Source organism: Mirounga angustirostris, unplaced genomic scaffold (genome assembly GCF_029215605.1).
Source record: "Mirounga angustirostris isolate CCGP_5_RB_7025 unplaced genomic scaffold, mMirAng1.0.hap1 SCAF_15, whole genome shotgun sequence".
Classification (NCBI taxonomy): Eukaryota; Metazoa; Chordata; class Mammalia; order Carnivora; family Phocidae; genus Mirounga; species Mirounga angustirostris.
The window spans coordinates 2809851-2835510 of record NW_026991723.1 but is presented as its reverse complement, the minus strand read 5'-3'; the positions used below and the strand labels follow the sequence as shown (position 1 = coordinate 2835510).

The 25660-nt window shown below is 61.8% G+C and overlaps 1 long non-coding RNA gene across 1 annotated transcript; it reads right to left on the bottom strand.

The window, feature by feature from the left end:
* Nucleotides 1–13693: 13693 nt before the first annotated feature.
* LOC135362670 (uncharacterized) lies at nucleotides 13694–25556 on the bottom strand. Its single transcript, XR_010407613.1, has 3 exons — nucleotides 16550–25556; nucleotides 14787–15025; nucleotides 13694–14511 (listed from the first exon to the last, which is right to left on the bottom strand). It is a non-coding gene; the product is annotated as an uncharacterized LOC135362670 (long non-coding RNA).
* Between the last annotated feature and the right edge of the window lie 104 nt (nucleotides 25557–25660).

Here is a 25660-nt window from a genome sequence, read left to right as displayed (position 1 = left end):
AGGTTGAACCTGCAAGTGGCCTGAGTCACGGTCAGTCTGATCGTGAACCTGCACCCCAGCAGGACCAGCCGGTTTGAAGTGTGTCATTGTGACCCTGGCTTTTCCCGCTCCTGCAGCCACGTGGGGACAGATCTGCCCCAGCTCCCCAAAACCAGCAGCACCAAACGAGGAGTCGTGACTTCGAGCAGAAAGAGAAAGCCCCCCCTCCCCGGGGGGCCCCACTGGATGGGCTTAACGTTCTGGAGGACGAGGCCTGTCTGAGGAGGGCGGGGGTCTGTGTGAGCTTCGGCAGGTGTCCCTGTGGACGGCGTGGGCAGCCTTCAGTGCAGGCTGCTGTGGGCTTGTCGCGTCCGCTCTGCAGCCTGCTGTCTGGGGGCTTGATCGTTCCATCAGGTGCAATGTATCCCGTTACCTTACAGGGAATTCTGTGTTGTGAAGAGAGCAGGGCTTGTGTCATGTAGGCGTGCCACGAGGAAAGCCGTCTCCACGTTGTGTCATGGCTGCTCTCGCCGCCATAAGGGGAGTGCATGGGGGACCACTCCCCAGCTTTGCGGGCGTCCCGGGTGTCGATTCTGTACGGCCAGGACCCTCGTTTCTGCGCCGTACCCGAGTTCTGGAGTGGAGGCCTTGAGCCGTCCTGGAGTCTGTACTGGCGAGAAGCGGAGCTTCCGGGACCTGCCGCGTGGCGGCGCTCGTCCCGGGCTCCGCAGAGACGTCAGCTGGAGCGCTCTCCGCATCTGGAGGGCAGTTGGGTTTCGTCCACGACTGACAGAGTCCCGTCCGAACCCAACCAAGTTCAGTCAGCTGCCGGGAGAGGCAGGTGGCTGAAACTCACCCCACCCCGCTTAAATCCAACCGTGAATCCGCTGGCTGTTGCAGAAACACCTCAGCCCAGGGCTGCCCCGGACTCCGGGGTTGGGGATGCGGAGGACCCCGTGGTTTCCGTGCACGCGCTGCGCTCTGGGGTCCATGCACTTTGTACAGGTTTGTCTTGACGGCTTTCCTCGTGTGTGGACATGTCTCAGGCGGGGTGCTGGGTGTCACCACGGCCCGCTTGCTTCGTGGACGAGGTGCGGCTGCCCGATCCCAAAGGACAGTCCCACAGTTCACTGCCATCTGGTCGTTAATGTCCCCTCGGTGACTTAATCCTCTCTCTGGGGACGCTGTTAGTGTTATGCTCTTGAGGGTCTGCTGGACGGGCACTTGGGTTGTGAATACCCCCGTTTCCCGTCCTTACCTGTGGCCCAGGGCGCTCTCCCTCCCAGGTCAGGAAACCCCCACTGGCGTCACCTTTCATGTCGCAAGTAGTCTGCCTGCAAAAGGAAAATTAAAAGGGAATGCTTAGGAATATTCAAAAATCTATTCTAGAGCGCTTGTTCAAGTGGAAAAACAACTCATTTAAGAGGTCAGCTTTTCGGGTGTGAAGTGCTTCGGCGGAAACTTCGCACCAGTGGGTTCTTTGTGGAGACAGAGCAGATGTGTTCTTCCATCACCCCTGCGGCCCATCCATCATGATGAGGGTCCGGGGGAAATGGCCTGAACCCAGAAGGGCCTCTGCAAAGAGCTGGCCGTGGATCGCGTGTCCTGCCAGGCCGGCTGGGAGGCTCGGATGGCCGGGGTGCTGGGGTGTCCACGTGTGGGCGGGCGGGCTTCCCTGGGGCCTGGGGCAGGAGCAGCTGAGAGGGTCCCCGTGGCTTCCCAGGACAGGGTTCACATCTGTCTGCAGCGGATATAATTTTCTAACTCACCTGTGATTTTTCTGTGAGACCCAAACTCTTGTACAGCCGGGCCGTGCTGATGGGAGGCCTTCGGTGCGGAAAGTGAACTACCCCCCCGAGTACCTTTGTTGTCTCGGGCCGCTTGGTTGTTAACAATCCCATAGTCTTGCCGAGCTGTGGCGCGGGCCGCCTGGCTGCCCGGGGGGGCCCTGGGCCATGCCGTGGGATGCCATCCTTGGGACATGCAGCGGGGCGCCCTCCATGGGACGAGCCGTGTCCTGCGGAGCAGAGCGTGGGACTACGGTAGATGTGCTTCAGCAGCGCTGAAAAGGTGGTTAATTATGTTCTCCAGTGTCAGGCATCCCGGGAGGGCCTGTGCGTCCTCCGGCTACCACTCCGGGAGGGCGTCACCGGCACAGTGGCCCAGGACCGCCCCCGAGGCAGCCAGGGTCCTGTGGCACTGATCTGACGGTGAGTGGTCTGGACTTTTAGTCCCTGGAGACCACGTGAGGGACTGAAGTTTCAAACTCGTTAATGTAAATGCGCACAACTAACTTCACTCCTAACGCCAGTCTGTGCACGGTTATCAGCCGGAAAGGACGACCCCAGGCCTACGATGCAGACTGCCCGACAGGGAGGACAGGCCACTGGTGAGGAGGTATGTGTGCAGCTCTGTGTGCATCTTGCTGAGGACGGGGCTCCCCGGAGCCAGGACTGTGGTGGGCAGGGGGCTGCCGTGCAGGACCTCCAACCGAAACATCCACCCAGCCCTGACCCTGTTGGGTCCGTTTGTGGTGACCGGAAGCTGCCACACCTTCAGCCACAGCTGGTCCTGCCCTGGCTCCTGCAGCAGAGCCACACGTGGACAATGCCACTCACTTCACACCACGGGGGCGCGTGGCGGCCCACGGGCGGCTGGTCAGGGCCGTGGGCGTGGATGCACCACAGGGGCACGCGGCGGTCCACAGGCTGGTCAGGGCCGTGGGCGCGGATGCACCACGGGGGCACACGGCGGTCCACGGGCTGGTCAGGGCCGTGGGCGCGGATGCACCACGGGGGCGCGCGGCGGTCCACGAGCTGGTCAGGGCCGTGGGCGTGGATGCACCACGGGGGTGCGTGGCGGCCCACGGGCGGCTGGTCAGGGCCGTGGGCGCGGAGGCACCGCAGGCTGAAGAGACCCAGGTTCAGAGGGGCCTGTAGACGATCCCATGTGTGATTCTGGTGGGTACTTGTGATTGTGCTTTGGATTTGTATCGCGCTTAACGAAATATATTATGAGAACTCACGTCACCTGTTTGTTCTTACTCTTTCTTTTTTTTTTTATTCTTATGTTAATCCCCATACATTACATCATTAGTTCTAGATGAAGTGTTCCATGATTCATTGTTTGTGCATAACACCCAGTGCTCCACGCAGAACGTGCCCTCCTCAATACCCACCACCAGGCTAACCCATCCTCCCACCCCCCTCCCCTCTAGAACCCTGTTTGTTTTTCAGAGTCCACCGTCTCTCATGGTTCGTTGTTCTTACTCTTTCAACGCGACTTCTGGGAGCATCTGAGATGACACGTGTGGCTTGAACGCGTGGCTCGCCTGGCGTTTCTGTTGGAAGTAGGGATGTAACTGCTGCTGTGAGTTCCCGCATCTGTCAGGTGGGCGCGACTAGTGACGGGTCCGTGGGGCTTTGGGAACACTGTGAGACCCGCCGCGAGGGGCCTGCTCCCATGTTTCTGCAGCGTTGACTAGTAGGTGGCCAGCCCTCATCAGAGGCTCAGCGCTCAGATTGCGTCTCTCCAGCCGGGGACCCAGCACTCGGCTTTGTGCGCACGCTCAGCCCCTGCAAGCCTCCCGGCTCCCCGTCCACGCCTCCGTGTCCCTGTTTTCCGTGGATGAAGGCGCGTGCCGTGCGCCAGCCGCGTGGTCTGCCACTTGCAGGGTATCCTGCACAGGCTGGTTGGCTGGCCGCCTCCTCGGCAGTGATGGGGTCGGGAACCGCGGGCTGCTTCTGGCGGGAGGGGGGACCACCGGGTAACCCTGTCCTGCCACCGGGCACGCCGTGGCTTTGGCTGCCTGGGGTCCTGCCGACGGGGGCTGCCGCGAGGGCCGCTGCGGGGCCAAGCCGGAGTCCCGGGAAGAAACCCACAGGTCGGTCCACATCTGGCTGGGCTATTTATAGCACACAAAGGCCCGTTTTTCTCTGACGGAGCGGGCATGTGGCAGGGCTGTCATGCACACGGTGAAGCCAGTGAACAGAGGCTTTCATTACACGACTCGCCAGTGCATCTGATACGTTCTCCTCCACGTGCCCCGGCCTTGGGGGCTCACATCTGCCCTGCTGCTGGCGAGCGAGCCCATGCACTGGGCACGGTGTTGGGATGGCATGGCTGGCCCAGGGCGGCAAGCCCCAGCTCCCCCACCATCCCCAGGGGAGGCCAGGCCCTGCAGGCCCATCTCTGCCCTGAACTCCCGTGCCAGGCACCAGGGCCTCCACGTGGAGAAAGCGTGCTGGTGTTGGGGAGGACAGAGCGTAAGAGGGATCAGTAAGTTGCTCAGGAGCAGTGACATGGTCCTGGGAGCACAGGAGGGAAATCCGGCGGAGAGGGGGCACTGGGAGGGAGGGCCTTGCTGAGAAGGGTGGTTGGGGAAGGGAAGAGAGGGCGGTGCCTGGGTTTGGGGAGGCTTTCTCCAGGCAGAGGGGACAGCAGCTGCAAAGGTCCTGAGGCAGGACTGTGCCTCCTGTGTTCAGGGTAACTGGGGGCCTGGGAACTTCTTGGCGCCGGGGATGCTTAGATGGGAGCTCTGGAGCCTAGGGCTTGGATAGGTCTACAGGCTTCTGGGGGAAACAGAGCATAGCGGGGTGCAGGGTGCCCCCTTAGGAGCCTGTGAGGTGGTCTGGAGAGGGGTGCTGACACAGGCTGGGGCGCAGCAGCTGGGGTGGGGGGATGGCCCGACTGGGCCTTCATTTGGAGCAGAGTTGAGGGGACCTGCTGACAGGTGAGTAGGGGTCGAGGGGTCGAGGGGTCGAGGATGCCGCAAGGTCGGGCTGAGCAACTGGAAAGATGGAGGGTCGTGTATGAGCCCAGCCCTCCAGGAGGCAGGGAGGCAGGCCTGGGGACAGGTGAAATTTCAAGGGGAGGATGGGCAGGGGCCCCAAGCCTGGAGTTGGGGAGATGTCTGCGGACCAGCTGAGGGGTCTCCCAGGGGGTGGCTGCTTGCCTGAGAAAGTTCGTTCATCTGTCAGTGAAGCAGACTGTGCGGGACTCCGGATGGGCGGTCCAAGGGGAGCCTCCATCACCATTGGAGGGGCAAGGGCGGTGGTGCAGGAAGGTGGGGAGGGCTGTCGGCGGGTGCTTGTGCAAGGAGGAGAGGGTGTGGCTGCTCTGGGGTCCAAGCCCTAGGCTGCACCCCTGCGGAGCTCTGAGTGCTGAGGCATCTGGAGGTGGGGCTGGGGGTGTGGGCGAGGTAGAGCCCACCGTGGGGGGCCCGGGGTGGCGTTAGGACTCAGCACAGCCTGCGTGGTTTGGGAGCAGGAGTGGCTTTAGGAAGGAGGCACCTCCCTCCTCCCGGGCAAACCTCCTACACCAACACTCCTCATGCCTCGGAGTGTTTCCTGGGAAAGTCATAACTACCTACCAGGGTCGTGGGGGCCCCACCTCTGAGCCCAGGGGGACGCTTACTCGTGCAGGCATGCAGCGGCCAACGTTTGTCCTCTGCCTCACTGTAAACCGAGGCCGGGGCGCATTTGTTACAGAGAGGAGACGGTGCATCTTGTTTTCCTGGCCGAATTTGGAGGGTGTGTGATTCCCGACTGGCCAGGCTTCCCTTACGAGCTTGGACCAGCGCCCACTTAGAGCCGCACCCCCCAGGCTGTGGGATCGGTCCTGTGGTCCCTTGTAGGCAGCTGAGGAGCGGCCCCCAACAGGTCAGGCTCAGTCCCTGGAACTTGGCTGCCCTGTCTGGAAACAGTCTGTGCCCGTGGGATTCAGTTAAGGATGTTGACGTGGGAGGTGACCCTGGGTCACCTGAAGGGCCCTAAAGGCCATCACAGTGACCTTCCAAGAGGGAGGCGCAGGGGTCAGGGTGTTGGAAGACAAGAGGAGAAGGTGACGCGAAGATAGAGGTTAGAGTTATGTGTGCACGGTGGCTGGTTTTAGGTGGCAGCTTGGTGGGCCACTGGCCTCCAGATACCTGGTCCAGCAGGATTCTGGGTGTGTTTGTGAGGGTGTTTCTGGATGAGATTCTCATTCAAATCAGAGGACCGAGTAAAGCAGACTGACCTGCTGGCTGACGGTGGGCCTCGTACACTCAGTGGAGGGTCTGACTGACACAGAAAGGCGGAGTAAGGGAGAATTCCTGCTCTGCCAGGCCGTGTTGAGCTGGGCCGTGGTCTTATCCCGCTTTCAGATTTGGGCTGGAGCTGAGACTTGCACCATCCTCTCTCCTGGGTCTCCAGCTTGCCGCCTGCACATATCAGGGCTTACCAGCCTGCAGGATTGCAGGATCCGATTTATTATAATAAATCTCTTTATATGGGTACATCCTATTGATTCTGTGCCCCTGGGGACCCTGACTAATGCAGTGGCCACAAATTAAGGGATGCCGGCAGCCGCCAGAAGCTGGACGAGGCAGGGAAGGGTCCTGCCCCGGAGCCTCCGGAGGGGATGCGGCCCTGCTGACATGGTCATTTCAGCCTGGCGAAACCGATTTTAGACGTGCGGCCTCCAGCACTGAGAGAGAATAGATCTCTGTTGTTCTAAGCCACCCAGTCTGGGTCATTTGTTAGAGCTGCTGCAGGAAAAGAACACACAGCCAATATAAACAGAGCTGCCCTAAATACCGTGGCCACACGCACGGGGCTGTTATTCAGTGCGTGGATTTCAGGGAGGGGTCGTGCTGGGTCAGGGCATGGGTCTCTTTGTTCTGTCGAGCAAGCAGATCAGTTTGCGAGACGATCCAACAGTGGGTCTCTCTCCCGCGAGGACGTGTGCCTACCCTGATCACGGTGTGCTTTCTCAGCACTGGGCATGGGGGGCCTCGCGACCCCATCCGTCTGGAAGGGACAGCGCTGCAGGACGCGCATCCCCCTGCGTGCTGGTGAGTTAGGATCTTTGCGCACAGAGGCAGAAGCTCCTGCGAATGTGAATCGTCCGTTGTGTTTTCTCGGGGTGTTCGTCCCTCCCCCATCCATAGTGGCTGCTTGTTATGGGCACGGATGATTCTCTCCTGCCTTGAAGATGCCGCCTCCCCCATTCTGTTGTCTGCTGCTCACTTTGGTCCGTGTGTCGTTCGGCATCAGGATTAGGTCATTTTGTAGCTGAAAGTGTCTGTCTGTTATGACTTCTGCTACCAGCGGCTGTCAGGACGATCACACAGGTTGTCCCTTGGTTTCCTGGCGGGGGTTCTCTCGTTTCGTGTTCTTGGACCCAGCTCAAGCACATCTAGAATGCATTTGCATAATTAGTGGAATAAGATTTTTGAGGCCGGGGGAGTCCGATTTTGTTCCCTACCAGTGCGCCAGCATTAGTAACTGAATCACCCCTTCTTCGACGGGGGGATCGACCTTCCAGTCTGCAGGGTATCCTGGGCTCACGTGCGCCAGTTCCCTTTGGGGGTTCTCGCTCCCATCCCACCGGCCTGTGTGCCTTTGACGCACCGATGCCTCGTTGGTAGCAGCTGTGTGGTGTTTTCCACGGCTGGCAGGGCCCCCCCACCCCCCGTGCTGTGCTCTGTGACACCAGGAGACATTACGGCAGCGATCCTGTGCGTGCACATAGGACCGTGTGTGCATGTTGGCATGTTCTCCTGGCCTCTGGGCAGAGGACGATGTGGGTGGACGTAGGGTAGCTGCACTGCTAGGGGTAGAATGGAGGATGGTATGGTGTAGTTGGGAGGGAGAGCCAGGCAGAAAGGGCACAAGACAATCACGTGTGTAAAGCTACCCCCTTGGTGCACGTAGAGTTTTAAAAGCCTCTAAAATAAGTGAAGTAGTAGTAACTGAGGAATAAGGCACTAAACAGACAGGGTTATCACGGGGGAATGGCAAGACAGCACATCCCCCTGGCTCCGCCATCATATCGGGGACATACCATGGCATGGGTTTCCTCTGGGCATAGGTGCTCTTACTTTGTGCATGGTGGGGCGTGTGTGTGCACGGTGGGGGTCTGTGCATGGTGAGGAGGTGCATCTGCATGGTGGGGGTATGTGCGTGTGCACGGTGGGGGGGTGCGTGTGCATGGCAGGGGTGCGTGTGTGCACGTGATGTGTGCAAATGCTGTTATAGCTAGGTACCATGTGTCTGACTTCGGCTGCCAGAAACTCACCCCAGGCACTGACTCAGGTCCTCTGAGCAACAGTGCTCTGTGTCCCCAAATGCCTTCTGTGTCCGCAGGCATCCTTTGTGTTCTCCAAGCACTGTCTGTGCCTGGGCTCCTGTTGTGCCGCCCAAGCCGCCATGGCCCCACCCGTGCCGGGAGCCTGGTGAGGTCAGGGCCCTCACTCACCCTCTCGTGACCCTGGCCCTGCCCACACAGCAGCTGGAGGTGTGCCTAGGGCTTCACGCACTGCACCCCACACGGGACTGACAGCTCACAGACTCACATGAGGAAGCCAGCCTCAGCAGGGGTGGGGCAGGGTGGGTGTAGGCCCTGCAGGCCCAGGCTGTCTGCCCCACACAGGTCCTCCTTTGGTAGCGGCTGGTGGCCCAGCCTGCTTCCCAGCTGGCAGGCGTGGGCGGGTGGGGTCCAGGGTACACAGTGCAAGACAGGCTCATCTCTTTCCCAAATACTGGTGTGACTGGAGTCTCCACAGGCACAGACTGCGGTATGTCTGCTCCGAGGTCAGCGGGAGGTGACCTGGGAGCTTCCCTATGGCAGAAAGATGGGAGCTGGCCCTGTGGGCAGGACGGGGAGGACGGAGAGTAGGCCCCATGGGGAGGAGAGGAGGACACAGTGCATGTCTCCTGGGGAGGAGGGGTGGACACGGAGCAGGCCCCCTGGGGAGGAGGTGGAGTAGGCCCCCTGGAGAGTAGGGGAGGATGAAGAGCAGGCCCCCTGGGGAGGATGGGGAGGACACAGTGCAGATCTCCTGGGGAGGAGGGGAGGACAGAGAGCAGGCCCCCTGGGGAGGAGGAAAGGACACAGTGCAGGTCTCTTGGGGAGGAGGGGAGGATGGAGAGCAGGCCCCCTGGGGAGGAGGGGAGGACACAGTGCAGGCCTCCTGGGGAAGAGGGGAGGATGGAGAGCAGGCCCCCTGGGGAGGAGGGGAGGACACAGTGCAGGTCTCCTGTAGAGGAGGGGAGGACGGAGAGCAGGCCCCCTGGGGAGGATGGGGAGGACACAGTGCAGGTCTCCTGGGGAGGAGGGGAGGATGGGGAGCAGGCCTCCTGAGGAGGAGGGGGAGGAAGCCAAGGGCCAGAGGCTGTGGCTAGAGGGAAGGAAGGACACCTGACTGCTCCCGGTGCCCCAGCCTGGCCTCTGGCAGTCTGCACATCCATAAACTGAAAGGTTTGAGCATGTGCAGATAAACAGAGCAGTGTGTCTGTGGGAAAGAATACATTTCAACACAGACGGGGTTCCCGGGAAGCATTCCTCCCACATCCACTCTTCCGCATGCTCCGGGGTGATGGTCCCCAGCCTCTGCCAGGCAGGTGGAGCCCGAGTTGAGGAGGTTTTGGTGCAGGCCCAGGAGGGAGGGCTTGGAGCAGAACTGGTGTGAAGTCTGAGATGAGAATGGGCTCAGCCATCACTGAGGACAGGAAGCAGCTCAGAACACTGGGGGGGCCTTGGGGGCCGGGCGCTGGGGACCCACCAACCCTGAGGGGAAGCCCCCAGGCCTGAGGGGATCGGTGCCCTCTCCTCCTGCCTCTGGGCTCCCTTGCCCCCTTCTCAGGCTGGGACCCTGATGCAGCTTGGCCCCACGCTGTGCCCAGGCCAGGGTCCCCCTTGATATCAGCACCCTGGCCATGTCCCTCTTGCAGCTGTGCCCCTTGTGTGCTGGGCTCTCTCACCTCCAGGCCTGCGGGTTCTCTGCCAGGGGATCCCATGTTCCCCCAACTGGATGATGGCCCACCCATCATGCAGACCCCCGGGGAGCACCCCCACGATGGCCCGCCCCCACGCAGACCCGAGAGCACCCCCACGATGGCCCACCCCCCACGCAGACCCCTGAGAGCACCCCCATGTAGACCCCTGGGAGCACCCCCACAATGGCCCGCCCACCATGCAGACCCCCAGGGAGTACCCCCACAATGGCCTGTCCATTGAGGCCTCATTTTTTCTGAGAGATCAGGGGCATTTCACCTGGAAGGGCCTGGGCTGTGTTTGAAGGGTGTGGAGCGGGGCTTGCGTGCCTGATGTGTGGAAGGTGCCCGGGCAGGGACAAGGGGGTCAGCATGGCTGAGAATGGCATGGCTGCCCAGGCTTTGTGCAGGTGAGGGGTCTCCAGGAGAGAAGCCCGTGTCCTAGGTTGGGCCACACGTTGTGGGTCAGGTTCAGAGAGAGGGTGATGTCTGGACCGTCCTTGGTGAAAATGAGACAGGCCGCTCTGTGTCCCTTGGTGATTCTCGGCACCTTCGCTGGTAGTGAGCTCTGAAGCCATGACCAAGGCCAGGTCCCAGTGGCAGAATCATATTGGGTGCGTCCTTGGGCTGAGTAGGTTGAATGAATGCTTAAAATTGGTACCAGGATGTGGTGAACTTGAACGTGAGTCCGTTGGCTTTCATTTCACGTAAATTTGTGCAGTGGGGTCTTTGCTACCTTTTTTGTAAGGGAAAGTACAGTACCTGTCAGTAGGCTTTTAGAAGTAGACCCCTTTGCTTTTTACGGACCCCTGGGTGGACTCTGGGGCCTGGGGTTCGGCCGGTCTGTGGGGATCCCGAGCGGTGTCTGCGGAGGTGGCGCTGAGTAAAGGGCACCTTTGCATCGGAAGTGGGATCGAATTCCAAAGATCCTGTTCTTTGAACAGACAGCTCATTACTGCAAATCTGTGAAAATATCCTAAAATCGCAGAGCATATTGCAGACTTGAGAAAAGTCTCCAGAAACGTAAATTGTATACAAGTCCAGTCAAAGAGTATAAAGAATACTTGCGTTCACTGCCTCAAAGTAGCTTTGAAGCCAAAAACACTCGGTGCCTCTCACGAATGACCGAATACAGCGCTTTCGTGACGCCGGCGTCACCTGCTGCTGTCCGCCCGTGACCGAGGTCCTGACGGGCTGGTCCCCCGGCTCCCCAGCCCCCCGGAGTGCGCCTTCTCGGACTTCTGACGAGCGCCAGCAGGAGGCCCGGGAGGCCCTGGAAGTCGCCCCCAGCCGGGGCGCAGCACTGCCCTGGAGCCCACGCGAGCCCCCGCCGTGGCCGCCCTGCCTCGCTTGCTGCTCCTTCTGAGCCTGGTGCTCAGAGTTGTCACCAAAGGCTCGGGGAGGGCGGAGGAGGAGGGAGGGGTCCCTGGAGCCGGTGCTTGGGATCGGGGGGCCGTTCTGGGCAGGGTCTGCTCCCTCCTGCCTGCTGGCCACCATCCTGCTCCCGCGGCCTCGTGGATTCCTAGGGACTGTCCTGCCGGCCTCGCAGCTGGGGTGCGCGTGAGCCTCGTGCGCCGGGTGTGGGGTTAGGCCTGGGGTCTGGGACCAAGCAAGCGTCTGTCCGAGGCTCGCACGCTCGCCGTACCACGGCACTCACCGCGCCCCCCCAGGTCACGTTTCCGCTTCCCACAGCGCCGGACACGTCAGCCAGCCCTCCGTCCTCGTGGCTGCCATGACCAGGAGTGGGGGCTGTTGTAGGTGGCACACAGAGGTCAGTGGCCACTGTCACCAAGCACTGCTGTGTCCCAGGCCCGCGGCCTCCCCTCGTGGAGGGCGCCGTTGCCCGTGGCCGCAGCGGGGCCTCCCGTCCGCTCGGGTGTGTTCCCGGCAGGTGTGGGTGCTGCCGTCCCCTCGCTGCGTGCCTTTCCAGGCCTGCAGGGTCACGCACCCCTCACAGACCGCGAGCGCCGGTCCCCGGCTGAGGCGCGGGCACGGGGGGCCGTGCTGGCGGGCAGTGGCCGGAGGCAGCCCAGCACCGCTGCGCAGCTCCTCGGCCAGCACGTGGCTTGGTTTCCCGGCTGAGTTTCGCGCTGCCCAGCTGTGCTGTGACCGGCGGTGTGGAAGTCTTTGCCCACATCCCTGCCTCATCCGCCCTCACCGCGAGCCCAGGCGCCCCGACTCTCCCTTCTTCCAAGGCTGGACGCTGACGTTCGGTGGGGCTCGCCCAGGGCCCTTCAGGAGAGCCTGCAGGGGGGCAGCTCCCCCATCCTCTCCCTGGAGCCCCCAGCCCCCAGGGACCGCCGTGGCCTGGCCCCCGCGATCCTCAGAGTCCCTGGCCCTTGACGGGATCCCTTGTCTGTCCTCCTGTAGCTCCAAGGCGCCTTTCTCCTGGGGGGCACAGCTTCTTCCTCCTTCCTCGGCCTGGCCCTGCCCTGCGCCCTCAATGAGCCCACACAGGAGAACAGTGGGGCCCACATCGTGCACAGCCTGCCATTGATAGGGACGAGAATGGGGCAAGCGTGTTCCACGGCCCGAGGGAGGCTCACCGCGGGGCCTTGTCCCGCTGCTGAAGGGAGCCTTGTGGTGCCCGTGGCTGGTCCCCGCGGCCCCGCCCAGACTGCCCTGGAGACCCCGCGATGTCCGGACGGATGCCGCCCAGCACAGACGTCCATGAGCATGGGGCGGCCGGGCCAGACCAGGTCCTGAGCACCGTCCTCCCGTGGGCGGCGTGGGTCAGGGACCGGCCGGCGAGTGCGGCCCCGGGAGAGGTGAGGCCGGCTGGGCGGGCGATGGGGGTTTGGCTTATTGCCAGAGGTCGTGTTTGTTCTTCGTTCCTTTTGTACAGATGGTACAATGTGGTTTTTTCCTGCTAGAAGAATCAAGCGTGTGTACAAACCACCGGGCACAAGGACACATACACATCGGGTTTGATCTTGTTCTGAGTGGTCGCCGTGTGCGATCGCGTTCAGGCCGCTGAAGCAGTAGGGTGAAATGCTGGCTGACCAGGGCCCTGCGGTGCATCCTGGCATCTCTCATCATTCCTGCACACGGCCCTCGTGTTCCTGGTTCTCATGGCTCAGCTGAGTGGGAGTGAGCTGAGGAAGCAGGTGGGCATCCCTTCTCGAGGACTAGACGAGTCTGTCTGTCCAGCTGGCCTGGGCGTGCTCCTGGGTCCTTCGCCTGGGCGGCTGGTTCAGGTCCCTGTGGACATGTCACAGCAGATGTGTCTCCAGGTCTCATGGGCTCTGCAAGGAAGCTAGTGAGGGCCTTGGGCACCGAGGGAGGTGGCCGGGGGCAGGGACACCCAGGCCTGGCTGTGCAGGGATGGCGGTGGGGAGGGCTGGTGTGGGTGGGGTCTGTAGGACAGGCTCTGGGACCTGACGGCTCTGCACACGGGAGCGGGTGTGGATGCCGTCCAGGGTCTCGGCTGAATGGTAGTTGGCACAGCGAGGGGGTACTCCAGGCGCCCTGGCCAGTCTGGCCCAGGAAAGTGGCCAGTGCCGCCCCTAGGGGGGTGGGAGAGGGCCCAAAACAGCAGGGACCCCGCAGTGCCTGCATGAAGAGGCTGCTGGTGTTTCGGGGCTACATAAAAAGACCCGGTGGGGGGAGAGCCCCGAGGCTGGGAACTGTGAGGGCTTGTTGAGAGCCTGGAATTCATAGGCCTGGCTCTCAACAGGGGTGCTTGTAAGCCTTCCAAAATCAGGGTAGAATTTGCATCTGAATGACCAATCATGCCAAAGCCGGCCAAGGAATGTGTTGGTTTTCTTGTTATTTTGCACTTCTTGTTAACCATCATTTATATTTTTATTCTACCCCCAGCCATTCTTAAAACTAATATTACCTGGCGGTTGCCTCACTCCTGATTTCCCAGCGTGCACTTCTGCATGGGAACCTCCCCCATGCCCCTCTCCCCCCCGTGGAAGGGGTGCGGCAGTGCCCCTCCCCCTATGGCGCCCCCATCCTGTAGGGTACCCACGTGGGCTCAGAGCTCTCAGAAGGCAGACAGGTTTGGTTTGGACTTCCCAGAATTAACATTATGAATTACTTCTCAGCTTCAAGAAAATGGGAGAATTAAACCTAAAAAACTCATTTTTTTTCTGGAAAAGGAATGCAGGAGTTGTGCTTCTACTGGGCCACATTACCAACTAGCCATGGGGGTCTGCAAGAGACAGAATAATGAAGGGCCCCTGTGGACATCCGTGTCCTGATCCCTGGAACCTGCAGATACAGTTGACCCTCGAACAGTATGGAGGCGGGGCACTGACCCTGCACCTCCGAAAATCCGTGTAGAACTTTTGTCGCCCCCAAAAGCTTAACTACTCAGCCTGCTGTACCAGAATCCTCACCTGTACCAACAGTCAGTTAACACACGTTTTGTATGTTGTATGTGTTATATGCTGTATAAGGTATTCTTAGAATAAAGTCAGCCAGAGAGGAGAAAATGTCATTAAGGAAATCATGGGGAAGAGAAAGTCCATTTACAGTATGTCCTGTGCTTATCGAAAAAATCTGTATATAAGTGGACCCATGTCGTTCAAACCAGTGTGGTCGAAGGGTCAACTGTTATGTTACTGTACGTGGTAAAGGGACTTCACAGGTGTGATTAAGGATCTTGAGATAGGGAGATCATCCTGGATTCTCTAAGTAGGCCCTATATGTAATCACAGGGTGCCTGATGAGAGACAGTCAGGAGGGCAGAGAGGAGAGAAGATGCTATGCTGCTGGTTTAGGGAAGGAAAAACTTTCCTTCTACTCTCTTAGGTTCTTTCAGTGGGGCCTGTGAATTAAACAGACAAATGAGAGATTAACAGAAAAAAAGGCACACAAATTTTAATATAGTCACATGCACAGGAGCTCTGCAGAAAAGAAAAACCCAAAAAAACCGTTAACCTTGGGGCTTATATGTCGTTTTAACCAAGAGCAGTAAGTTGCGAGGCAATAAGAGGAAGGAAAGGTGGTTTGGGCTCGTAGGGGCAGTGCATTGTGTGAGTAGGAAGCTGTGGTGAGTAAAGGATGGTTAGCAAGGTTTGTCATGCAGACTCCTCTCGGCACCTTCTCAAGGACGCTTGTACAGAAGGAAGCCTGTGTCCTGCTTTTGGGCACGTGGGGAGGGCAGAGAGTTCTCCGTGGACCTGCCGTTTCTCAGTTGTCTTCGGTTCAAGGTAGTCCTTATGCCAGAGCAGTCTGTGTGGGGGGCAGCCTCTGGGGGGTGGCGTGTTCCGATCCTCTTCGCTGGCTTTGACGCCGCAGGGAGGGACACGAGCCCGGGGAATGCAGGAGGCTTCTGGAAGCTGGAAAGGCAAAGAAGTGGATTCTCACTGGAGCCTCCCGAAGGAAGCGGCCGATGCTCGGGTGTGAGCCCCACGCCAGGCTTGTGAACCCCAGAGCCGTGAGATAGCACATTAATGTTGTCTGAGGCCGCTGGGCTTCTGGTGATTTTGTACAGCAGCACAGGGAAGCGGGCTCAGGTCCCTTAGGATGTGGTCTGCGCCCAGAGGACCTTCGCTACCACTGTAGGGACAAGGAGCGTGTCTGCACAGCAGGGAAGATGTGACATCCAGCAGCATACAAACCGGTGGTGCTCAGACTGTGAGGATCCCTGGGCGGGCGACGTGCGTGCCCCCGGGACGCTGCTCGTTCCTGCCACCGGTCTGGGACAGAGCTTCGCACAGCTCCCTGCACGCCACGGGCACAGTCGGCATGCAGAGCAGGGAGCGGGTCTAGAGGGGCTGGCAAAGAACACGCAGGACTAAACAGCGGGAGAAGGACGGTGTGTGTCTTGGGACACAGAGGGTGGGAGCGGGATGTGTGGGGGGCTCTGCCCTGGCTCAGCCACGCTAAGAGGGAGCCCCTGCTTGGGGTGGGAGGGCCGCCATGGCTCGGCCTCTGCCCTGCCGGCACCCCCCTCCTGCCCTGGGGACCTGGCAAGCCCTGGGCATGGGGCATCCGTGCTTTCACGGCCGGGCAGGCAGCCACAGGCCCCGGCGTGCACACGCGGAGGACGGTCGGGGCGTGGGAGAGCGCTTTCCCCAGGGGCCCAGCCCAGGGAGTGGGCAGGGCCCAGTGGTGGGTCTGGGCAGAGGCGGCCTCCACTCCTCTGTGCTCGTGAGGGCAGCCACGGGTTCCAGGTGCGAGACCCCACACCAGCCCTGGGCACCACGCTGCTCCCGCGTAGCCGCTGGTTGGATCGTGGCCTGTCGCGAGCTCCTGTGGCCTCGCCCTGACAGTTTAGCTCAGACGTTGGTCGGCTCGTGCTGACCTCTCCGCTCAGCCAGCGGCCCCAGTCGGACCTCAGATGTGCCCTCCTCCCTCGCCATGGTTCGCGACTTTGGGTGCCTGTTTTGCAGTGTCCGTGTTTCTGGGGGCGGGGCCGCAGACTGTACCGCCACACGTTGGCTTGGGGTCCGTGAGGCCGGCAGATTTATTTCCTTGCGTTGCCCTGGCCTGCTGGGTCACTCCCTGAAAGTCATGTCTGAGCGCTCGGCCAGCACGTGGCCCCGACGCTCTCCGACGGCCCGTCTGCGGGAGGCGGCCCCGCCCTCTGTGGACTCCGTTCCGGGGGGAGACATCGTGCTCCCGCTGTGTGTTTGGGGGAGCTGACGTCATGTGGGAACGAGAGGCCTCACACTTCGCACCAGTCACTGTTGATGTCCCCGCGCGTGTGCCTTCCGGGCGGAGCCCGCGTCAGAGGCCTGTCCCCGACTCCACGTGGAGGGAAACGCGCTCTTCCAGCAGGGAACCGCGGTGCGGGCGTGTGTCCTCCATCCCTGTAACCTGCAGAAGTCCTGTGTGACTCGGCTGTCCCCTGCTCTTACCTGGTCTCTCGGCGGTTCTCCAGCAGCTCCCGCGCGTCTCAGCATACACGTGCGACGTACGTGTGCTACAGCCGACCCCAGGGCTCTTCTGGACGTCAGCCTGGAGTGTGTGGCTGGGAATCTTGGTGGGAAGAGTGGGTCTTAGTCCAGAAGGTGGCCAGCACCCCCTGACGTCCTGGCTTCCTGAAGCTTCCTGGAGCCTGGCTCCCACCGGGACCGAGACCCCTGACCCGCCCTCTACTCGGCGTCGTCACTGGCTGGTGAGGGTGCTGGGGGCAGCCACAGGGCAGGAACCAGGTGGACGTGGCTGACCGTGACTGACCAAGCGGGCGGCCAGAGCTGACTTCTCAGACATATTGTGTCCTCCAGCCAAGCTCTGCCCGTCTTGAAACTCAAAAGGCTGGAGACAGGTATCCGCTCCGTGCCCACAAAATGCAGGTGTGTTCTCCACCTGCAGAGGGGCCCTCATGGGGCCCGCCCTGGTGGGAGGGCAGGGTCATAGGGACAGAAGGTTCTAGAAGGGAGCAGACCTTGGGACACTTGCAGATGCTGCTGGACCCTGCCCCTTACTCTGTGTGCGGGGGACCCGTGTGACCTTCCCACCACTCCTGTGTCTCGTTGACACAAGCCATGGAAAGGCTGAGGGTCGAGAACCCCCAAGAGCTGGTGTGTTCTCATGAGTGGCAGCTCTGAGTGACCGCCTTGTCGACTCCCCGTGCCCCCTGGGTGCTGGGCTCAGGTGAAGCAGCCAGGTCACCTTGGAGTGCTTGGCAGGCACCTCGGAGGCCCTTCCCTACAAGGAGGGAGATGGTGCTCAGTTGTGTGGCTATATGGCATTTTCTTTATCCATTCCTCCCTGAGTGGACACTTGGGATTGTAGGTGGGGAGAGAGAATCTCCCGTCTTTCCTTCTGGCCCTGTGGCCTGTCTGGTAATTAAACTAACATAAGATATGTTAACAAGAGAAAAGCGAATTTAATTTTGTACACATGGGAGCTCCAACCATATAAGACTCTAAGAAGTGACCGGAGCAGGCAGTTGTCCTGCGTGCTAGACAAAGAAACAATCCGCTTGTGAAGAATGGGTAAAACAAAGGCATTTGGGCTTGGGGTGGCAAGTCAGGGAGAAGTAGCGAGTCTCTGCCTGCTGTGAAAACGGCCGCCGTGAACGTGGGTGTGCAGATCCCCGTTTGAGACCCTGCTTCCAAGTCGTTTGGCCGGGCTCTAGGTCTGCCTGGACTCGGGGATCTGAACCCCGACTGGGGGCAGGGGCTGCAGAGAGGAAGCCCTGCCGGCCGCTGTCTCGAGGCCGCACCTGCTGTGGTCTGGGGCATGCATTTCGCTCTGCATTTGCGGGCTCGCCTGTCACAGGGTGCGCTGCTCAGCCCGCCTGGCTTTTCCATTTGGTTGCGCCCGTGGCCATGGTTAGGGAAGAGCGCTGGAAGGGCACCCACTGCGTGTGTCTCTGCGTTCTCAGCTCTCACTGAGCCCCCTGGTAACAGTCTCCCCTCAGATCCGGGCCCCCAGGTCCCCCTTAGGGTCCACTCCTGGCTCTCCAGGTGTGCAGAATAGCCGCCCAGAGCCCCACAGAGGTGCCGCCGGGTGGGCGCTGACCCCCGCCCTGCTGGCCTGACCCCTGCTTCTGCCTTGCTTGCAAAGGCCGGTGTGCACTGGGCACCTGGGTCCTCCCGTGGCCACTCAGCGCTTCCTCCCCCGACTGCACGTGTGTGGAGCGGGGTCGGGTCTGCCTCGCACGGGGTGGCCGGCGTGGGCTCCGTGACACAGTTGGGGGACCGAGAAACCGAGGCGGGGCTCACACTGTGCATGGCCAGGCCCGGTGGCCCTGGCCTGGCTGTCGGGGGACGGCTGTGCGCCCGCCCTCTCGCTGTGTGGACGCTGATGGCACTTCATCTCTCCAGAGGCTCACACTCCAACCACTTAAAAATTCAGAGGTCCAGCGGCAGCCGCTCCCGGGAGTGGGGAGGGCGTTTGACTGCTATTCTCTGGGAGACAGCCAGAGCCTGGCTAGTCACGGCCGCCGGTGAGCGTTTCTGACTTCGATCAGTAACGTGAGTGCCGGGAAGGCCGCATCCACGGCAGCTGGGCTCTTTCCCGCCGTCCCTGCTGCGGGCCTCCCTCTCCGGAAGTGGGGACGGGGACACAGGGCGGCCGGGGCCGAGGCGTGGGCACTCAGGTGCACGGGGTGCGCCGGCGGGGGACGCCTCTCCTGGCCTTGGCTCTCTGTACGACCCCCACCTCCCTCCGGCCCCCACGGTCTTCCCCCTCTTTCCGCGTTAGAACGTGAATGCCGGGTCCCCGCATGAGCCGGTTTTCACGTCAGCACCACCTGTTCTCAGGGGTCCTCGAGAAGCAGGTGCCCCTCTGCCCGGGGTCACCTTTAGGACAGGACCAGAGGGTCGCAGGTGGAGGCCGGTGCAGAGGTGCGTGGCCGAGGTGGCTGTCCTCAGCGCCGAGGGCAAGCTCTTCCCCTCTGCTGTCCGTCCTGGGGGAAAAGATGTAGAAAGAACACTGCGTGACACCTGGCAGGGTGGTTTTTTATGGCTCTGCCACGGTGGGCCCACTCTGGAAAGGCTCAGCAGACGCCCCCAGCCGTCCCTGGCGGGTTTTCATCATGTCCTCACTAACAGTCATAGTTACCAAAGCGCCAGGTCGTGGGGTAAAAAGCCCACGCACGCTTTGAGCTCAGCTGCGTCTCACAGCTCAGCACCTGAGGGGGGGAGTAAGTAGCCAGCCCCGGGCACACAGCTCGAGCCCCGGCATCGGGGCCCTGACGCCCTGCCTCATGTGTGTCCCTCTTGGCGGGTAATGGACGGCCAGGCTCGGCGGGGCAGGGCACACGTGTGGAGGGGAACGAGGCATAGACACTAGGAAGATGAAGCCACGCGCGGCCCCGTCCGCGGAGAGCCGGGAGGGCAGAAGTGTCCCCACGGACAGCGGGAATATGCTCCTGGGGACCGGGCCGCCTTCCCCTTCACCGCGGGGTGGCCTGAGCGACTGCGAGAATCTGGGGAAGCTGCTGATGTTCGGAAACAGCAGGAGGTCTTGTAAGAAAAACACCAAAAAGTGCATTTTCTAATGCAAACGCAGTCAGGTGAGGCAAAATCCGAAGAAGGTATTTGGACACGTCCCTCATGCCCCGGGCCCAGAGCTCAGCACCCCGTGCAGCTCGCATGCCTTCTCCACCTGTGAAGGGCCACGGCCTGGTGCTCGGCGCTCGGCGATCAGGTGCACCTGGCCCCCGTGAGCTCACCCGGAAAGCAGGAAGTGCGGCCCTGCCAGCAATTGGGAGTCTGCGTGGGCGAGCGCCGGGTGCTTGGGGCGGGCCTGCCCCGGCCCTGCTGGGCGTCAGCGTCCCCGACGGCCCTTTCCGTGAGTAAGCGTACGTTTAAGTGCTGTTTTATCCTCTCCTCGTTGCACTTAATCACATGTGTGTCCATCGAGCTTGTCAATAAGCATGGGCACGATGGTTTGCGTTGCCTGCCTAGCGGGCTGGGAGATTATTTAGCTAGCTAGGTCCTGACCAGTGCACATTTAGACCAGAAATCCTCACTGTTGAAGCAACGTGGAGATGCACATTCCTGAGCTGGCATCCTTTTGAACGGGTGGGATTGCCGAGGCCGAGGAAGCAAGCGAGCGGCGTGTCCGTCAGACTCCTCTGGAGAGCCAGGCCTGGCCCCATCCCCGCTGGTGCTCGCGGCCAGGTGCAGCTCAAGCAGGGTGGGGGCTTGGCGGCAGGCACCCCCCCAGAGGCAGAAAATCACTTCCTGCTGAAGATGGAGGGGTCAGTGCAGGTGTGAGTGTGAGGGGCTGCCCAGCGCAGCTCTCCCTGGGCTTTGCGGGATAGAAGAGAGGTGGTCCCTGGAACCTGGAGGGTCGGGCAAGCTCGGGCAGGTGTTTCAAGTTCCTTGTCTGTATGTTGGAAAAAATCCATCTGGTTCTGAAATTTTGTGAGGGCTGTCCTCCCTGTGGCTGAAATGTTTCTAGAGTCTCCGTCACCTGGGACGCTTTGGGTGGGATTGCCGTCCGAGGCTGGGAGCCTGCCCCAGGCAGCCAGGCGTGCCCACCTCCTGCGGGGCCCCAGCCGACCACCGGTCGGTCAGAAGGAGCTGGGGGCTTAAAGGCAGGGTCTGTAGTTAGAGTTGTCATTCGAGTGTTCGTCCCTGCCCGAGACTGCTCGTCAGTGAACACACACCTGGGGACCACGTTCTGGGCACGGAACTGGTAGCTCTTCATTCGCCGTGGGGTCTTCGGTGTGGGTCAGTTATATCATCTGCTTGTTAGGCTTTTAAGCTGGGAAGAAAAAACGAAGACTGCAGAGCCTGGGCTGACCTAACTAGCCAAGTGGGTTTATTTGGAAAGGCCGACGCCTGCCAGACTCCAGAGCAGGCCCTGGTGCCGCCACCCAGGTTCAGCCCGTCCTTGGGGAGGTGCCCGCTGCACCCCTAACTAGGAGCCCATGTGACGTGTTGGTGAGGAACCGGGTTGAAGTGGGCCCAGGGAGGCCAGCCGTGTGCTGGCTCCATGAGGCCTCGGGGCAGGCTCTCCCATGTAGGGAGCGTTGGCTCTCCGGCGCTGAGGACTCATGAGGTGGTGTTGGGGGGGAGGGGCAGATGCCAGGTTTCGGGCTCTAAATGCACTGCTGGCCGCTGGTGTGACTTCCGGAAGCGTCCAGACCTTGGTTTTCTTGTGTGTGAAGGAGGGATGACAAGGAGGAGGAGGATGGTTTCTGGCCCATCGAGTTGTTGGAAGAGCCTCCGTAAGAGGCCCACACGTCCATGGTGGCACGTGGAGACCTGAGCAGCTCTTCTTCCTCCTCCCCTCCCCCAGAAGGCTGTCCTGGGAGGATGGGGACGCCGGCCCCCCCAGCTGCGTCTCCAGAGGGTGGCTGCCGGTGGGGGCAGCCCTGGGGGTGCGGGGAGCTGGGGAAGGTGAGGATGGGGGCTGCCTCCAGGCCAGCGGCAGGTGGTCTGTGCCTGGTGGGCAGATGGGGCGGATGTGGCGGGTGTGGCCACGGCCGTGGGCTCTGCAGGCCTCTCCCCGCCCCTCCCCCAGCCAGCACATCAGCTTCCGGGCCCAGAGCTTCCGGTGCCTGGAGGGCCTGCGGAGGCCTTGAGGGACCCGGAGGTGGGTGGGGCGGGGCTGCGCCAGCCCCTAGGGAAGCTGCATCAGCCACTGACAAGGTTGAAGCCTGGAGGAGCGGTCTGCTTTTCCCAGTAACCCCACGGCCGGCCAGCCGGAGCTGGTTTTCCGCTCCTCTGGGTGGCACTTCCTCTCCAGGGGTCCCCCCGCCCCGCGCCTGGAGGTAGGGCTGGCACGCACGCCGTCGGGGTCCCTGCGCAGGTGGTGGCCCAGCGCAGGGACCGTGCTGGGCAGGGCGGGGGGCTGTCTGTGTCTCCGCTGCTCCCTGTCCGAAGTGAACGGGCCAGACTCGGGGTTCTCACAGGTGCCCGCTCACGTGTGCGCATCGTGGGGAGCCGGGCCCAGGACTGTCCCTCTCTCTGCTCTCCGTGGCCCCCTGGACGGCCCTGCCTGCGCGTGGCCTTCGGTGGGCAGGTGCAGGCCGGGCCCATGTCCCTCGCTGTGTCTAGCAGCAGTGCCTGAGTCAGGCTGGCTGCAGGTGTGCTTTGCAGTGAGAGGGGGGCCGTTCCCGAATGGAAACCAGCCCCCCGGGCGCTCCCGACTGCACCGGGACGCAGCCCACCCCAAGGGGCGCTGCCCCGGCCAGCCCGGCCCCGCACGTCCCCGGGGTGAGGACCCAGGACTGGGCAGAGGCTCCCCAGCAGAGCTCAGCCCAGGGCGGTGGCCGTCGGGGACCTGCCGAGACCTGAAGGGCACTGCTCGGGGCCACCACGTGTCCCCAGGGCGGCTGCCTCGCTCAGCCTGTTTCTGTGGCGGGACATAGCCACCCCGCTTGCACGGAGGCGGCCCAGGGCCCGGGAGTGGCCGGCATGTGGGGCGGCCCTGAGCTCTGCCTGGCAGGCAGCACGGCCAACTGGCCAACCTCTGGGACCAGTTCTGCAGGAAATGAGACCTCGGGTCCCGTCATCTCCAGTAGACAGGGCCACTGATGCTCACACAACCTACTTCCCGGGTCCTTGGCAGAATACAGTTCCATTTCCTCAGGCGTTGCCGGCAGAAAGGCAGGGAGGCAGCAGTCCTGTCCTCTGGCTGGTGACGCTCTGGACCCACGTTTGGGGTCCCGTCTGGTCTGTCCCCATGTCCCCATCACTGGATGAGGGGGCCCAGCTTATGCGAGGGGGCTGTAGGCAGCACCCGGAGGCCTTTCTCTGGCAGGATGCTTGCTTGGCACGACCGTGACCCTGCTGAGGCCGCCACGAGCAGTGCCAAGGCCCTAGTGGGGGCAGAGGGGCGGCCTAGTTTATCCTGGTGCAAGAATGTTCTAGAGGCTCTTCTAGATTTTTCAGTTGACTTTGGTTCCTGTGAATTGTGAGGAGACCCCTCTGCCTCTGTGCTGCGTGTCTCGTAACGTGCTCCCCGGCACTGGTCCCCGGGAGGGAAGGCGCCTCCTCGGGCCCGCTGGGGACCATGAGGGCCGGCCAACCTCTCAGCCCGCGTCTTCCCACCTGGAAGATGACGTGGGACGGGGACAGAACCGCTGCCACGTTTCCGTGTCTCGCGCCTTCTGAAGCACCCGGGAGGTGGCGCCGGGCTCAGAAAGGGAACGCCCCGCCTGGTGTGCGAGTCCACACCGCGGGAAGGACGGATGCGCCAGGCTCCAGGGCGGGTGACGGGTTGGCAGGACCGGGGCCAGCAAGCCTGGCCTGCGGTAGGAGGGTAGACCCGTCTCCGGCGTGGAGGGTGCAGAGTGGACTCCTGGAATCTGGGGCCTGGGGTTCCCTTGACCTGGGGCCTTCAGCAGAGGTCACTCCCAGGCACCTTCTCACCGTCTGGAGGGTCGAGGGCATTTGATGTTTCCAGTCCAGTTGTCTCCACTGCCGTGAGGGTGGGTTTGCTGGACGCCGACCCCGCATCGTTTTATGTGGCCCTCGGCACTCACACGGCAGCTGGCCTGGAAGCATCTGGAAGATGAGAACCACAAGGGAGGGTCAATTGGAAGGGTGAATCAGGTCCAGTATGGGGCTCCTCGTGTTCCCCTCAAAGGTCACGCTGCGGCGGTGCTGACATTGGGGTATGCCTCCGTGGGTAGTTTGGAAAGTAGAAACGATTGAGATTCTGGGCATAGACCATGTGCAGGGGCTGGACGGTGGGCATCTTGGCAGCCGTGGAGACGCTGGTGCTCCCCAGGTTAGGGGGAGGCTGGGACCGTTCCAGGCCTCCCCTGGCACCTTCTCCTCACCGCTGGGGGAGCGGCCCTCGCTTTGTCGCCTTCCCAGCGCTCTTGGGAGGCCATCCCCCTGCCCACGGCGGCCACGTGGTCCACGGTTGATGGCGCATGGGGTGGTGGGGTTTGAACATGGATCAGGGGGTGCAAGGTCTCATCGTGACAGGCTTTGCTGCCAGGCGCTCAGTCAGCTGCTTCCAGGGCCTAGGTGGGCGTTTCTGGGGGTCCCCTTGAAGGGGTGCAGAAGCTGGTGAATCAGAGCAAACGCTGTGTGCACCAGATAGTGCACGGAGGTCGGCGTGGTGGCCCCCACTAGGCGTGGTGATGTTCCTTGTGTCCCGCCTGGGGGTCAGCCCCGGGGGCCCTCACGGTGCTTTCGCCTGCTGCATGCGCCTTCTCTAATGGTTTTGCAAGCAGGGAGCAAAGGCCACGTCCTGGAGGGAGGCCAGGCGCAAGAAGAGGGGCTCGTCCTGGCTCAGCCTTTGCAGGCTTGAGCTGGATGGCAGCCCGCGGTCGAGCTGGCCTGGCTCTGTAACCCTGCTGTGTATTTTTAAGGAGACACTAAAGATGAAGGCAAAGAGAGTGGCATTTTGTGGGTTTTTTAGACTTAAAAAAGAAATCTCCGCCTGGACCTGGGCTTGTCAGGGCTCCAAGGCCCGTCCCTCCCGCGGTGGCTAAGAGGAGAGATGTCCTGGTCGCTCTGCAGCTGGGCTAGGTCCATGCAGGGGGCAGGAGTCGCGTCCTCGGGTGCAACTCCCGCTGCGGAGACTTTGTGGGCAGGATGCTGCCCCAGGTGGCCCAGAGCGCAGTCCTGAGCCAGCCCCGGATTAGGCACGGTTCTGGACAAGTCTGTGACACCTTCACACCCCGGCACATGGCAGAGAGAAGGAGCTCCCTGCTGTGGGGTTGGGGTGCCCCTGGTCTCTGCCCTGAGCTCCTGGAGGAGAAGCATCCATTCAAAGTGGAGCCAGACGCTTCCACAGAGAGCGGTTTCCAACCCTGCCCGCTGAGCTGTGACCCGCTCCAGCCCAGGGCGATGGACAGTTCCGGAGCCCCGGGACCTGCTGGCCGGGCCTGTGGGGGATCGCAGGACGTAGGAGGGAGGGAGTCCCAGCTCTGCCGGAGGCTTGAGATTCGTAACTGCCTTGTGAGTCTGACAGGGCTGCCTAAAACCCGTCTCATCAGGAACTGGAGGCAGTGGGGCCACACAGCTGTACCCCCGCAGATGGTGTGGCAGGGCTGTGGCCTGTAGTTGCTGAGTCTGTCGGTGCGAGCCGAGGGTTCCTTCGGAGGTCCAGCGCTGTAGTCCGACGTGTGCGCACCCCAGGGAGTTGGACATGGGTAATGGGAGTGACCTCCTGTCTAGGGGCTGAGGGAGTGGCTGGGGGCTGGAGGGGCAGTGACCTGTTCCCGTCCCCACGGCTGGGAAGTGGCATCCGAGGGCCCGGAACCCTTCACTGGAGTAGCACGCTCTACCGTGCCCCCTGTTAGGGGAGAATAGTGACCGCCTGAATTAGGCATCTCATTGGCTTGGAAGAAGTGTGAACAGTGTGGTGGACATCGACTGTTTCACTGCAGAGAACGTGTGCCTTTGCACACAGAGCGCAGGGAACGGAAGACCTGAGCGGGGACTGGAGTGAAGTACGTCCTGGGGACTGTGTGCGACCGTCCCCGTAGAGGGCAGCAGGCCTGTGAGGGCGGTGAGTGCATGCTCTGAGCGTGTGTGCCCGCCCCCACCCCCAGACAAAGGGACAGAACCTTAGGACCGCTTCAGCGTGACCCCCGTGTG